The sequence below is a fragment of the Herpailurus yagouaroundi genome, unplaced genomic scaffold (assembly GCF_014898765.1).
Source record: "Herpailurus yagouaroundi ecotype Mexico unplaced genomic scaffold, PumYag 29, whole genome shotgun sequence".
NCBI classification, from domain to species: domain Eukaryota; kingdom Metazoa; phylum Chordata; class Mammalia; order Carnivora; family Felidae; genus Herpailurus; species Herpailurus yagouaroundi.
In genome coordinates this window covers 20,852,788-20,869,823 of record NW_024412377.1, presented here as the reverse complement: position 1 = coordinate 20,869,823, position 17,036 = coordinate 20,852,788, and the positions used below count along the sequence as shown (strand labels likewise).

The 17,036-nt window shown below is 34.7% G+C and overlaps 1 pseudogene; it reads right to left on the bottom strand.

Moving 5' to 3' along the window:
• Positions 1-10,117: 10,117 nt before the first annotated feature.
• Positions 10,118-10,271, bottom strand: LOC121017137 (uncharacterized; annotated as a pseudogene).
• Positions 10,272-17,036: the final 6,765 nt, after the last annotated feature.

Genomic DNA, 17,036 nt, shown 5'->3' with positions numbered 1-17,036 from the left:
CTGGTTTTCTATCACAAGCCAGGTAAATAGTACCAACCACAAAAAATTTATCAAGACTCTTTTTTTAAGCTTATTTATTTATTTTGAGAGAGAGCACACACACAAGCAGGGGAGGGAAGAGAAAGGAAGAGAGAGAGAGAGATAAAGAGAGGCAGAGAGAGAGAGAGAGAGAGAGAGAGAGAGAGAATGCCAAGCAGGCTCTGCACTGTCAGCTCAGAGCCCAATGCGGAACTCAAACTCATGAGCCATGGGATCATGACCTGAGCTGAAACCGAGAGTCAGATGCTTAACCAACTAGGCCACCCAGGTGCCCTTATTTATCAAGACTCTTGTATGAATATAATATTACAAGTGGGTATGTGCAAACAGGGAATCAGTGTAATAAGTCTGTCGACTTTGTAAAGATGGTATACTCAGCTCATTTTTATTTGGATGGCCATTGTGTAATAAGCATATTGTATCACTGCCTTTTCCTATTTGGAATACTATAAAACCTCTCTTCCTAGTGCATGATATCATGTAATTACTTGGCATGGAAGCATCCTTTACATATTATTCATTATTTCAATGAAAGTATATTATTTCTTCACACTTGTGTTTTCATTGTGACAAAGCAAAATTTCAATAATCACTTCATAGGATTAAAATGCAAATACTTTTCAGTCAGATTTATCAGGGTAAAGACACAGCAGAATTCAGTATTACTACGGGTCAATTTCAGTTAATGTTAGTGTCAAAACATGGGTAGCAAGTAGGCATGTCTACAAATACATCAAATTGTGTGGCAGAGAACAGTTATAAGCTTTATAATAAGTTTTGAAAGTTATTGAAACACTACCGAAACATTTAAACACTTTTATTTATTCATTTTTATTTAACCATTTCTCAATAATTATTTGAAAAAAATCTAACATTTTTAAATATAAATATACATAAATTGTTCTATTCATAAATGACCTTTTTTTAAATTATCATAGTTTCAGCTTGCTAGTCTCAATGAAATTTGTTTTGTTGTTATTAGTAATACTGGCAACTGTTCTAAAGAGGTTTATGTCTCATCTATTTAAAATATAATTTCTCGGGGTGCCTGGGTGGCTCAGTCGGTGGAGCCTCTGACTTAGCTCAGGTCATGATCTCACGGTTCATGAGTTCGAGCCCCGCTTCGGGCTCTGTGCCAACAGCTCAGAGCCTAGAGCGATTCTGTGTCTCTCTCTCTGACCCTTCCCTGCTCACGCTCTGTCTCTCTCACACAAAAATAAATAATGAAACATTTTTTAGAAGTCTTAATGTAATTTCTTTTTAAGTTTTTTAAAAATGTATTTATTATTTATTTTTGGGAAAGACTAAATGCGAGCAGGGGAGGGACCGAGAGAGAGGGAGAATCCCAGGCAGGCTCCACGCTGCCAGTGCAGAGCCCCACATGGGGTTCGGACTCACAAACTGTGAGATCAAGACCTGGCCCAAAATCAATAGTCAGACACTTGATGACTGAGCCACCCAGGCACCCCTAAAATGTAATTTCTACACACATGGCCTCCAACTTAGTATCAACATCTCTTAAAGAGTCTGTAGCTTTCATTCCCATTGTAAACAGTACACACTACCTCAGGAAACTAGTATATCTCTGTCTCTGAACCAAAAGAAAATAACTCTCTCTCAACACAATAATAAATGTCTCATTGCCTTTCCCTAGCATAATATAGCCAAATATTGTCTAGGAAATTTTGTAAAAATCATGTTAAATATGAGGGGGAAAAAAAGAAGATGAACACGATGTGTTGGTTACAAAAGAAAAGGAGGCAATAGAAGGAAGATGAAAATGGAAGAAAAATTTTAAAAGAAAAAAGTAAAATTAGCATGGAATGCCAAGTTTCCAGGATATACGTAAGAAATCTCACATGAATAGTACAGATTTAGAATAGCCTGACTTCCTTAATAGTGTCAGACCATTTTTTTAAAATTACGTTGTACATTTTTGTTTATTTTGTTGTTGTTGTTGTTTTATTTCCCCACTTTCGGGATGTCAGTCATAAGCATATGAGACATATACATTCAATAGGATCACCATGAGCCAAAAGCAATTGTCCACATTAAGCATATCTTAATTAATTTAAGTTTATGAAAATTAAATCTAAAAAAAAAAGTCCTTCAAGGGTCAAGTAAAGTTTCCTAATTTGTTTTAAGTAGAAACAAATCTAGGCTATCAAATTTTCTATAAAAACAATGAAATCAAATAAAAATTAGCAATATCCACAAGATATTTAGTGGGAAAAAGTGGAAAATGAGAATTTTTAAACACAGTCTATATTCAAATATAAATTCAATAATTAAAAAAAAACATTCCAAGAAATATTGTTCCCATGACCTTTTTGAGGAAACATTTTCAAGATTATCTATCTCCCAATAAACATAATGTGTGAAGCTGTACCAAAACATCAGATGTAAGTATTGATACATCTAATTGCAGAGCTAAGATGAAAACCAATGTGGTGTAAAAGTGACAAAATACAGTGTGTGTGGGAGGGGGAGTGAGTGGGTGTGTGTGGGTGTGTTTTAGCCAATACCAAAATGATGCAAGGAAAAAAAAAAAAAGAAGAAAAATAGAAGGAAGATCATAAAATAAGCTTGCTTGTTGCTTTATTTTAATAGTTGGAAGCCATAAACAATCATGTAAATATGGCAAATGAAGTAGGTGATAAATATATTTAAAAGTATGAAGGTGACATGAACACTGACAGTTACTTTTCCAAAGAAGGCATCCAGATGGCTAACAGACCCATGGAAAGATGCTCCACATCACTCATCATCAGGGAGATACAAATCAAAACCACAATGAGATACCATCTCACACCTGTTAGAATGGCTAAAACTAACAACTCAGGAAACAACAGATGTTGGCGAGGATTCGGAGAAAGGGGAACGCTTTGCTGGTGGGAATACAAACTGTTGCAGCATTTCTGGACATCCGTACAGAGGTTCCTCAAAAAATTAAAAATAGAGCTACCCTATGGCCCAGCAATTGCACTACTAGGTATTTATCCAAAGGATACAAAGATGCTGATTTGAAGGGGCACATAACCCCCGTATTTATAGCAGCATTATCAACCATAGCCAAATTATAGAAAAAGCCCAAATGTCCATTGACTCATGAATGGATAAAGAAGATATGGTGTGTGTATACACACACACATATACATATACAGAATGGAATATTACTCAGCCATCAAAAAGAATGAAATCTTTCCATTTGCAACAATGTGGATGGAACTAGAAAGTATTATGCTGAGAGAAATAAGTCAGTCAGAGAAAGATAAATATATGACTTCACTCATATGTGGAATTTAAGAAATAAAAAATGAACATAGGAGAAAGTTGGGAAAAACAAGATTAAAACAAAGAAAACAAACCATAAGAGACTCTTAAATAAAGAGAACAAACTGAGGGTTGCTGGAGGGGTATTGGGTGGGGGGATGGGCTAAATGGCTGATGGGCATCAAGGAGGGCACTTGCCAGGATGACTACTGGGTGATGTATGTAAGTGATGAATCACTAAATTCTACTCCTAAACCCATTATTACACTATATGTTAACTCAAATTCTACTCCTAAAATCATTATTACACTATATGTTAACTCACTTGGATTTAAATTAAAAAATAAATAATATTTTTCAAAATATGAAAGCAAATACAAAGAAAAATAAGAGTTTTGATTAAAAGTGAATTGTGAAAGACAATGGGAGAGAAAAAAGAAAAAAGTTAATATAAAACAAACCATATAAATATAATATATGTCAGGATATATACTGAAGGATATGTATACAAATTAAAATCAGCAAAAGCAAAAGGTCCTTGGGGCTTAGGGAGAAATCAGTCATCGGAATTCAGTTGTCCTTGCCCTATGGAGTCATGCAGGTAGCACTTAATTCAGCAATGACACAGCACTGGTAATCAGGGATGCTCACCTGAGGCATAGTGGCTAGGGTTTTTGTTGGGGTTAGTCATGTGAGCATGGGGCTCCCACATGACTGAAATCAACTACTCCGAGTACAGATCTCTCCTTCCTCTGTGTCCAGATGTCTAACTGATAGAGCACAGCACAAGACCACAAGTGAACAAAACCAAACATTTACCATCAATATCATCATTATTGCAAATTGTCTGGCATAGCCAACTGGCCTAAAGACATAGGTATACAGACACACTTCAAAGATTCTTATCAGGCAGAATATTCCAAAGTTTTATAGAGTATCTCTCAGAAGGGTAAAGAGTATGTTTTTGTTTGTTTGTTTGGGTTTGTTTTTTTTTTGTTGTTTTGTTTTTTTTTTGGATGTGAAGTATATGTGCATCCCAAACTTCCACTGAATTAACTGCAAATATATATCTATAGATATGCATATATATCACTATATATCTATACACATGCATAATATGTGACTACACATGACCATATATAACTATTTGTAGTACCTATACTCTATAGTATACAGTATTTAGCAGAGTACGGATACTATATATAGTGGTATTTTATTATATGTACATTGTTTTATATATTTAGGTGGCTGTTTATGGAAATAAAACATAACATTACTATAAAACAAAAATCAAAATAACTGTCACTCAACTATATATAGGTTTTAAATTCATTATAAGGAAAACAAAGGTGCCTTTTTTGTATTATATAATTTTTAAAAACAAGAAAGTTAGCACTAATATTATGCAGCCATAAAAAAGAATGAGGTCTTACCATTTGCAACAACATGGATAGACCTGGACGGTATTATGCTAAGTGAAATAAGTCAGTCAGAGAAAGACAAATACCATACGATTTCACTCATATGAAGAATCTAAAACTAAAAAAAAAAATGAATAAATAAACAATTTGCAGAATCAGACCTAAACATACAGAGAACAAAGTGATGGTTGCCAGAGAGGAAGGAGTGAGGTGTGGGCAAAATGGGGTATATAGACACCCAGTTATGGAATTAATAAGTCCTGGGAATAAAAGTCACACCATGGGGAATATGGCCAAAAATATTGTAATAGCATTGTATGGTGACACACAGTATTTACATTGTGGTGAGCATAACGTATAGAGAAGACCAATCATTATGTTGTATGTCTGAAACTAATGCAAATTTGTGTTACCTATATTGAAATAAAAAAATACATATAAAAACCAAAAAAAACCAAGTAATATCAAAACTAAATACAGTGTGGTACCCTGGATTGGGTCCCATGACTGAAAGAGAACACTAATAGAAAACCTGATGAAATCCAAATAAAATCCACAATTCAGTTATTAGTAATGTAACAATGTTGTTTTGACAAATGGACTATGATAATGTGAGACAGTAACAATGGAAACTTGATGAAGACTATGAGGGAATTTTCTGTAATTTCTTTTTTTTAGTTTTTTTTTTTACATTTATTTTTGAGAAACAGAGTGAGACAAAGCGTGAGCGGAGGAGGGGCAGAGAAAGAAGGAGACACAGAACTGAAGCAGGCTCCAGGCTCTGAGCACGCAGTCAGCACAGAGCCCGATGCTGGGCTCGAATCCACGAACTGTGAGATCATGACCTGAGCCAAAGTCAGACACTCAACCGATTGAGCCACTCAGGCGCCCCAAGTAATTTTTTGTAACTTTCCTGTTAAATCTAAAATTATTCCAAAATTAAAAAAAAGACAATTAGCACTAATAAAAATTTAAAAGTTATGTATTTTTAAAATATGCAGATAAAAAAAGGATAATCTGATAACCTAACCCTAACCCCTAACCCTTATCTTTTTAAAGATAAGAATAATCAACAAACAACTAGCAAAAAAAAAAAAACAAAATAATGAAAATTTACTTCTCTCTATATATTTTTAAATTGTAAAAAATGGTTAAGTTTCTAGAAAAATATGTCTGTATAGTCAAAAAAAATCTCAAAACAAGCTCATTTACAATGACGGAGAATTTTTCATAGAACTAACCCTCAGATGGGCCCAAGTTTAGATGCTTTCTCCCTGGTAAATTCAAAGAAACCTTTAAAGATATGACAATTCCACTTTCAACAATAGCCAAATTATGGAAAAGAGCCTAAACATCCATCAACTGATGAATGGATAAAGAAATTGTGGTTTATATACACAATGGAATACTACGTGGCAATGAGAAAGAACAAAATAAGGCCTTTTGTAGCAACATGGATGGAACTGGAGAGTGTTATGCTAAGTGAAATAAGTCATACAGAGAAAGACAGATACCATATGTTTTCACTCTTATGTGGATCCTGAGAAACAACAGAAGTCCATGGGGGAGGGGAAGAAAAGAAAAAAAGAAGTTAGAGAGGGAGGGAGCCAAAGCATAAGAGACTCTTAAAAACTGAAAACAAACTGAGGGTTGATGGGGGTTGGGAGGGGGGGGGTGGGTGATGGGTATTGAGGAGGGCACCTTTTGGGATGAGCACTGGGTGTTGTATGGAATCCAATTTGACAATAAATTTCATATTAAAAAAATAAAAATAAAAATATGACAATTCTTATACTGTATTAATTGTTCCAAAACAGAGAAAGAAAGAAAACTCTAAAACTAGTTTGAATTACATGACATTTTTATTAAACCCTAACAAAGATTACCCCACTGAAATACTGCATACGGACCTCAATTATTGATACAAATGCAAAATTCTTAATCTATTAGCAAACAGAATTTAGCAGACTGGTCAAACATGACCAAACTAGTTTGTACCAGAAATGTAAAAAAAGTTCCATGATGGAAAATAAATAATAATTACTCATCATATTAATAAACCTAATGAAAAACATATTTTCTTCACAAATGATGAAAAAGCATTTGACAAAATTCAACACATGTGCCGGATAAAGATTCGCAAATCAACAGGAACCACCTTAATGAGATGATACACATCTCAGCCGGAAAGTCAACATCACACACAACAGAGAAACAATAAAACACCTGAGACACATCCTCTAAAGCCAAAGCCAAAACAATAGTAGGAACTAACTACTGTGCTAGTTAATTATCAGCAATTAGAAATATCAGTTTAGAAATTAGAAATGTAACAATTGGGAAGAACAGGGAAACTGTGGCTAATCACCACTGATACAATTGTATAATGGAATGATTTTCAGAATCAAGTGAAATTACTATAAATAAGAGAATATAAGCAAGTAGTCAAGTATAAAATGAATTTATGGAACACTGCTCCCATTTTCTGTGTGTGTCAGATAAAATATTCTACTTATTTATAATCATATGTATATACGTTAGCATATATATGTGTATATACATGTCAGGTAAAATATGTAATACAAGAAAAGTTCCATTTCACTATTAATATTCAAAAAGAATTCCATTAAAATGATATTTAATTAGAGTGGTGTTTTAAGCTGTGTTTTAGCACTATGCCCCATTTTCTTGACTTATGAATCTAATTAAAAAGTCAAGATTACTTGAGCTACTGATGCAATTTGGTTGTGGTGTCTGTCTCTGGGTGAGCAATCGTCACTCTAAGAATGTTTTCTAAGTTCTCACCCTCTCTCTTCCCACCCCCTCTTGTGACACATCTGCCTCAGAAATAGCAAAAAGGAACAAAGCTTGAATTTGAAAAACAGCAGGAAGAGAGGCTCATTTGTTGTTGTACAAAGATTTATGTCAAGCAAACAAAAAGGATGCTAACCTCCTCTGGTGGACAGTAACGCCCCCATCTAAATGTTACCACAGTTGGTCTTACACTTTGGAAACTCTCACAGTCAGAATATTCACCACAGAATGGCAATCTGACAACTGGGTGTTTCATGCCATTTATCTATAGAAAAGGCTAAAAATTGCCCCAAGCAGCCTCTGATAAACAGTACCTCTTCCTGCTAATATTTCCATTATCTGGTCTATTGTTCAACAAAAATATTTTTCCAAGAGATCAATACTATTTGTATGTTTTTTTGTATTTAGATAGTTCTACAAAAATTAAAATATAATTCATGTAGTGATTATGCAGAAATAATCCATGTAGCCCATCAGTCATCTTAATTTAAAAGTAGTGCCAGTTTCATTCTTAGAGCTTTTGACAGAGCATATGACAATGACACTTGAAACTGTGAAGAATGCAGCCATGTCTTCTGAATCCCGGAAACAGGACTCTTGGTAACTTTTGTCAATGTATGTAATAAATCAGCATTATTATCAATGTGATTCAATATTACAATAAGTTATAGCATAGAGGATAAAATCATCAATTTTGAATCCAAGCTGCCTGGGTTTGAATCCTGAATACTCAACATATGACTATGTGACCCCAGGCAAATTTACTTCACTTTCTTCACTCAGTTCCTCTGTCTGTGGAATGGGGATAATAGTAGTTAACTCCCCACAATAATGGATGTGAGAATTCAAGGATATAAATACGCTTCTGATTGCTTCAGATTTATCACCTAAGCAGTGCTCTTAAGTGTCAGGTGTTTTTATTACCAGAATTAGTGTTACTATTATCCTCTTATCAGGATGTAGTACATAATAAATTGATTAGTCACAGAGCACTAGAAAACAATAACGTTGCTTGGTTCTTTTAAGTTCAGTTTTGTCCATTTATTGACATCAAACTAACACTTCAAAGCAGTCAATAAATTTTAGATCGTACAATTCCTTAAATAACCATCCTAATTGTCCTTCTAATTTGCCAGTCATAAGCTATTCCAATCCTCCATACACTTGGTTTAAAAAACAAAAGGCATCATAGCTATCAACTTCAAGGTCAAAGTAGAAGACTGAGCACATTTGAATATATACCTACTTACTGCTCAAAGAAGTACTTTAACATGGTTGGTGTATATTGAAAAAATACTTCAAAATACATTCCCAAATACAAAAGTAACAGAGAGAAATCTCCAGAACAAAATGAAGACCAAATCTGTAACACTGAATGTAGGAGAAATAAAATTACAAAATGGATGCTTGTGCAGACCTCAAAGCAGACATTAGGAGCTGTGGTTTGAAAGCCATTGTTAGATAGGAGCTAGGGCCAATGCCTCAGAGTTCTATTGAGAGCCCACTCTGGGCTCCCTGTTGCAAATCAAGGAAGGATTATGCACAATAGGAACCAAACTAACTCGTTCAACCTTAGCCATGTTTGCAGGGGGAAAAATGTCATCTATTCCTCACCATGCTGATCTAATGTAATAATTGATTCAAGGCAGGAGAATATTTTAAGATCAGGACAAATTAGTATACACACACACACACACACACACACACACACACACACAGAGGCTAAATATAAGCCACTGCTCCAAGGGATGTGCCAGTCACCTCCCAGGAAAGGTAATATCCAGGAAAGATAAACTTAGCCAAAAACACGGACACACACACACACGCACAGGGAGAAAGTTGAAAAAAACATAAAAAGCAGTCACTCCCAAGAATGTAAGAATTCATACCTAGTGTATGAAAGATTAAAGGGCAGTCTTAAAAGAACTCAATTTAAATATATTTAATATTTAAAAGAATAATAATCCTTCACATTACCCACCGAACACAAATAAGGTATTATTAACAAAAGCCACATGTTTAAAATAATCAAGAAAATATGTATCACAATGATATTAATAATGGTTAAAGTATACTGAATGCTTAACACATTCCTCTTTTTCTAAGGCCTTTATATGCTATCTTTCATTTAATTGGTACAAAGCCATTGTTACTAGTCACATATTTACAAATGATGAAATGGAATCAAAAATTATATATGGCAAATATAACTGGGAGAGTGTTTGAGAACATATTTAAATGCAAAATTTTTAAAATTCATTTTACATCAATCATCTACAAGAATTAAGAGCAAAAAACACCGTATTCTGTGAAGCTGCTTTTGTAGTAAACCAACTTGGTAAAATTCAAGTGATCTGTCTTGATGCTGGAGGACTGTAGAGAACACTCACCATGTCCCTTACCATTCCTGCACATCCATGTTTCAGTTGAGTGTCTGACATAAATTGGGATTGGCTCTCACTGTGGGGAAAAAGATCCTTTCAGATCAATTCTTTAGAGAAAATTCATGAGCTCTGGAAGATCATTCTGTGATATATACATACACATACATACATACATACATACATATATATACATACACACAGAGATATAGTGTTTATTAATTTAACATTTCAAGAAATACATGCAGAATGATTCAGGCTGTAAATATCAGCATACATATTCCAGTGGCAAAGAAGGATCTGGATTTTACACTTGATCTTAGCCAAAAGGCCGAGAAGCGATTGGATCTGGATTTTTTTTTTTTATTTATTTTTTTAATTCAATGTTTATTTATTTTTGGGACAGAGAGAGACAGAGCATGAACGGGCGAGGGGCAGAGAGAGAGGGAGACACAGAATCGGAAACAGGCTGCAGGCTCTGAGCCATCAGCCCAGAGCCTGACGCGGGGCTCGAACTCACAGACCGCGAGATCATGACCTGGCTGAAGTCAGACACTTAACCGACTGCGCCACCCAGGCGCCCCTGGATCTGGATTTTAAATAAATGTATTTATTTCTTTCTTTTGTAGCTTTTCTATTTTATTTTTATTTCTAATTTTTTTAGACATTTATTATTGACAGACAGAGAGACACAGAACATGAGCATGGGAGGGGCAGAGAGAGGAAGACACACAGAATATGAAGCAGGCTCCTGGCTCTGAGCTGTTAGCACAGAGCCTGATGCAGGGCTCAAACTCACAAGCCATGAGATCAAGACCCGAGCTGAAGTCGGATGCTTAACTGACTGAGCCACCTAAGCACCCCTGTAGCTTTTTTATTTTAAAGTAAGGTGACAGCTTTCACCATTCATGATGCAGAGGTACTTCAGGAGAGACCGTAAGCAATCTTATCAACTGCATTACTCTGGAATGACACAATACGCCTCAAGATTCCTAGCAGAAGACATTCTTTTTCATTTACTGCAAATAATATATTAAAGCCATTTTGTCATTTCCACAAATAATCAATGTTATTTTAGATAAATATAAAACTGTAATTTCTGATTTATTCATTTCTTTTCACCTCACCTACATTTACAGTAAACCATGTACTAGTTTCAAAAAGGACCAGATGAAGTTTGTTTACAGCAGTTACTCCCAAATGTGGATTCTTTATTTCCCCCTCTTTGACACTCTCATTTTAGGGGCCCGGTGTCCCCTTACCACTTCCCTACCCTCTCAACCTTTTTTTCCATTCCCCTTGCCCCATTATTTCCTCACAAAATACTGCTTTAGCCGACAGTGTGCATACACTTTCCTTTCCATGGCGTGTTATTCATTATATTAAGGTGGAAACTAATTCATGGTTACATATTAACGGTTATTGGATAGCTGGTCAGCCCTTCTTTCAATTAATGTGTGAATCTAATAGGCATATCCTAGCTGTCTTTTTCAACTGTACACCTTAGCCAACAACCCTTTCAGTTTGAGGCAGGAGTTATTTGAGCCACTGAAACATGTGAAAAATAATGTTTAAATGCTATGGCTAGATAATGAGCCAGCTACTTTAGGGAAACCACCAAACATACCCAAGCCAGCTTTTTTTTTTTTTTTTTTTTCATCTAAATGGTAGTTGGCTCCTCCATTAGAGAAAAATTCAAGTGAAACAGCTCACCTTTTCCCGTGGCCCAGTACATGGTGATGACCAGAACAGCCCCACACAATGCAATGAAAATAGGTGTGTGCTACCTATGTATATAGGTAACAAGTTGATTTTTTAATAACCCACTCTGCTAATTCTGAATTCAGAACCATAACTTCTACTGGAGTTAGGACACTATCCTTCTCCAATCTAAGCCATTTATTTTTACTATCTTGTAATCGCTTGCCTATTTCTCTGTAAACTCTGCGAAGGAAAGCTGACTTTTTACTTTGTCTGCCATGACACCAGGCACAGGATTTGCAGTGCACGTGTTAGTACTATGGATGGAGAGGGGTCGCTTTAAGATCTATCTCTCTACATTTTCCCTACTCACATAAACCCAGTATTCATTACAAGTTTAAGTAGTCTAGAGTGTTTAAAAATCATTCACAGTTTGAGTCTGGAAACAGGCCCATTCCTACCACCTTCTTTGTTTTATTTGAAAATTTAGAATGTGTCAAAATTGCAAAGTCAGCTGGAAGTAAATGTCCCTGAACTAATGCTACTGTATCAGCATGTACACAACAGTCATGAACGGGTTTGTTTGGACTACGATATCCTTAAACTAGACATTAGTCCTTAAAGTCACATTTTCATGGTGATAAACCAAATTTTCTGTAACATCCCATTCAGAATCATCTGTATGTTCACAGAGGTGTAATGATCAAGTCCTCAGACAACAGAAGCTATAAGTCCAGTTACAACAAAATCAGGGATTTGCTTAGCTTTATAGAACCCTTAGAATCAGGAAGCCACTGCTTCTGTTAACACAGGAAATCCTCATTCCGGTGAAAAGTAACATTGGGCAGAGAATATATTTGAAATAGAGAAAATTCCCTGAGGTAACATGGCAGGTGAACTACAAGAATAATGAGCTTTGAGCAGGAAAACTTAGGCTCATTTGTAAGAAATAAATGACCAAAAAAAATAATATGAATTAGAAAAGCATAGTCTGATACAGCAGCTAGATATTTCAATTATTAAATACCATTTTAAATAGGGGTGATTTAAAAATATATGCATGAAGTCTGAAGAATTCAGCTTTGACGTATGTAAATACAAGATGAATTAAAATGTGCTTTGAAAAAATGAACAAATCATGTTGATTTAAAATATTGACTGTAAAAAATAAAAATAAATAAAAACTAAAAAGCTGATTACACGGTCACCTGGGTGGCTCATTTGGTTGAGCGTCTGACTTTGGCTCACATCATGATTTCGTGGTTCGTGAGTTTGAGCCCCACATCGGGCTCATTGATGTCAGCACAGAGCCGGCTTTGGAACCTCTGTCCCCATCTCTCTTTGCCCCTCACCTGCTCATTCCCTCTCTCTTTCTCTCTAATAAACATTAAAAAGCTAAAAAAATAAAATAAAAAGTGATTTTATATTGTCTCATGATATTACATGTATTACATGATATTAAACTCCATATGGGGTGCAAGGTTGGAAATATTTAAAATAACAAAAAATCCTATGGTGAATAGATAAAACATGCAAACATATTTGGATAATGCATATAGATTTATTCTGTTTTTCACAGGTAAGAAACACCTAATCTGGACACAATAAACTTTCTTCGAATATATCATATAAAAATACTGAGAAGTTTTATTCAAGAAAATATAACACCAAAGACTTTATCAACTTAAAAAAAAACAGCATAGCTTTTGTAATATTAGAACAAATGGAATATCACTAAAGAAAAAAAAGAAAGAATTTATAAATAAAAATTGAATTTGTGCCACACAGAAAAATATATTCTTAAATCAAAATGCATATTATAAACTATTTTTATAAACACAGGTCGTCTGTAATATGGGTGCTTAAAATGGGATTTTCCAACAAAAAGACCTCAAAGACACTATAGACCCTTTGAACTTCTTACGAATACTTTCCTATTCTTCCTCTCAATTTTTTTTCTTAGAATATGGGTGAATTGAAAGGAAAAATAGGGGCGCCTGGGTGGCGCAGTCGGTTAAGCGTCCGACTTCAGTCAGGTCACGATCTCGCGGTCCGTGAGTTTGAGCCCCGCGTCGGGCTCTGGGCTGATGGCTCAGAGCCTGGAGCCTGTTTCCGATTCTGTGTCTCCCTCTCTCTCTGCCCCTCCCCTGTTCATGCTCTGTCTCTCTCTGTCCCAAAAATAAATAAACGTTGAAAGAAAAAATTAAAAAAAAAAAAAAAAGGAAAAATAGGCTCAACAAAAACTTGGAGCTATTATCCCAAGACTATTTACTTTCCAATTTTTATCATTTTACCTTTCACTGGATAATTCAACACACTTTGTTAATAAAAGAACAGAGATCAACAGAATTTGAAATGAATTAAAGATGTGTTTATTTTAAATCTTGATATTTTGCATTATAATCATGAGTTGAATCAAAATCTCATCCAGATATGAAGTTTTAAAAAAGTGATGGGAAATTCTGTGACCTTGGTGACCTAATTTGCCTTCAACTAATTAATTCATTCCTTGTTGTAAAATTTTAAATATCAATTATCAAGAAGAGAAGGTTTTGAAGTGTATTTGGCAAAATTCCAAATATAAGACAAAGAAGCCATTTATTTGAGAACTGTTGGCTTTTGCCTTGTTTGAATAAAACATTTAAATCCTAAGCCAGCCATAAATAGCAAAAATAGGCAAATGTCCAAATATTAGAATTTGTTATGCACTTTTTAAAGGCTTCTACCACTTACTCTACATTCTTTCACAGGTCATTATATTCATTATCTCATTATAACCTTCAAAAACACTTGATATAGTGGTTACCTTTTTTTTTTTTTTTTTTTACAAACAAGGTAACCAATACTCAGAGGAGTAAAGCCTTTTCCCAGGTGGATAGCACTGTATTTGACTCTTATATTGACTTCACTTGACACTTCAAAATGAAAGATAACTTGGAATATTAAAAAGTTAATAAAGATTAAAATGATCTCAATTTTCTTTATAGATCTTTAAAACGCTAAGTGGATTTCTTCTGTTTTGCAACTTCTCTTCTAAAGTACAATGAACATCATTATTTCAGATTTATGCTTTTCATGGAGAAATAGGACTTCAATCAATAATCATCCATCTGATTTAAGGATGATCTATCAAAATCATCCATCTGATTTAAGGAAGATCTATCATTTAAAATGTAGACAAATACATGAATCATTCCAGGAGATCTGTTATTTGTTAACTTTTTTGAGAAGCTGAGTTCAAATGTGTTTGAAAACAAAACTCAGAAGAAAAATAGACTAATATTATATTTGCTCTTTCAGTACTAGTTTTAGATAAAGTAGAAAATAATTTTTAATTGTGGGTTTTGTTATATCCCCTGATATTTTAATATTTTCTAGAACTTTAATGTCAATAAATACAAATAAAATCATGCAATTATAGCTAATTTTAACATTGATTCATAAAATATTAGATGAAATAGATACTAAATCTGTGTTGCTAGGGGCACCTGGGTGGCTCAGTCAGTTAAGTGTCTGACTTCTGCTCAGGTCATGATCTCATGATTCATGAGTTCGAGCCTCACATCGGGCTCTGCGTTGACAGTGAGGAGCCCGCTTGGGATCATCTGTCTCCCTCTCTCTTTGCTCCTCCACCTCCTCTCTCTCTCAAAAATAAATAAACAAAAAAATCTCTGTTACCAATAAGACAACAACTTATTCTAGGTTCTTAAGAGTCCTTACTTTAGAATTTTTCCTCTTAAAATAAACAAAAAATGTAGAATGGGAGTAAAAGTGTCTTATTTCTTCCTATAAAAATTTTATACATTGATTTGTATAGGATTCAGACTTAATAAAAACATTTTGCATTTGTATATATGTATTTATCTCCATGCTACCATTTTAGACTGATTTTTTTCATTTGTAACTTCCCATGGTGATATAGTCCTAGATGCATTAAGACTCTATTACAGAATTTAGTAGTCACTACCTGCATTCTAAAATTGTATGATTATTCACAACTCTTTATGTGTTTGCTATTTGTTTGGTACATTTTGGGCAATTCGTTACCTAAAGGGATGCATTTAGTTTTGCTAAGTCAAAGAATTCTGTTAATTTTACATTAAAAAAATTATATTTGTATAGCTGCCTTTGACTTTTCTGAAAGAAATGGGCAATGTTAGAATGGCAAATGGAAAAATTAAATCAAAATGCAGAATGATGGATTATAGCTTAGATGTTTGACTTATCTTGCTGTTATTACAACCATTCAATGAGAGTGCTTGCCTCTTTGATCTAAGTACAATGCCAAATTCAGCCTTTCAAAATATGAAGGGTTGAGACCCACTTCTGTAATTAAAAATTTTCTTTAGGTTTTGCTTTTCACTTGTATTGTTCTCTGTGAATGGATTTGGATTTTTAATTAGATTATAGTAAAGCCAAAAACTATGGCAACTATGTTTAGTGAAACCATTTCTGGACTCTGTTTCTCAGTGTTAACTGTAGCACTGTATTTCTCTAGGTCTCTCAGTACTTCTGGACAACCATCTTTAAAGCTTTGATGTACTCACTTCTGAAGTCTGGCACCTAGACTCTCCTACAACCGCCCTTGAACTCCGGGAATCATTTGTTCACAAGAACAGAGGTTCCGAAGTACCTGAGAGTCTAGTCCACATTCTCAGTCTCCAACGACTGACTATTGCTGGAGCAGGAAAGTCCAGCTCCCTTGTCTGGAGTTGGGCCAAATTCTGAGGATAAATTACACCGCAGTGTTCTGCTGCTGCATGACCACACTGGAACTGGGACCATGCCTAAAGTCACATGTGTTATTGGTATCTTTCTCTCTTGACCTGTTTCTCCCACTATCCTATATGTTGTTCTTTCTTTTTCTTTTTCTTTTTCTTTTTCTTTTTCTTTTTCTTTTTGGAAGCAAATTCTTTACAAACCCGTTACACAAGAATCATCATCTAAGTTTTTTTCTGGGGAACCCAACTTACAACAATAATAATAAGTTTTTACTTTATTTCTTCCAAAGGTCAAGAGCATTAATATGGATTGAGTGATAAATATGCACTATAACTTCTAGTATGGAGACTAGATTAGTGTTATTAGGTCAGGCTGAGGGCGACAGCAAACATAAAATAACAGTGCATTCAAAAAGATCAAAGTTTCTCTCTCACATATGTATGGGCAGCTTGGGGTCGGCATGAATTTTTTTTGGACGCCAGGGATCAATTCTCCCTCTATTTTCTATCTTGTTTGAAAGACTTAGACACTTCAGTTAAATGTGTTGATTGTGTTTTACAAACTTCCAGAAGGTACATTAGAATGGAGAAAGAATTCCCTTCAGTTTAAAGGCACTTTTCAATAGTTTAGAAGACCACCTTGGGACTGAGATTATCATAAGGACAAACCTTGTCGCAAAGAAGGA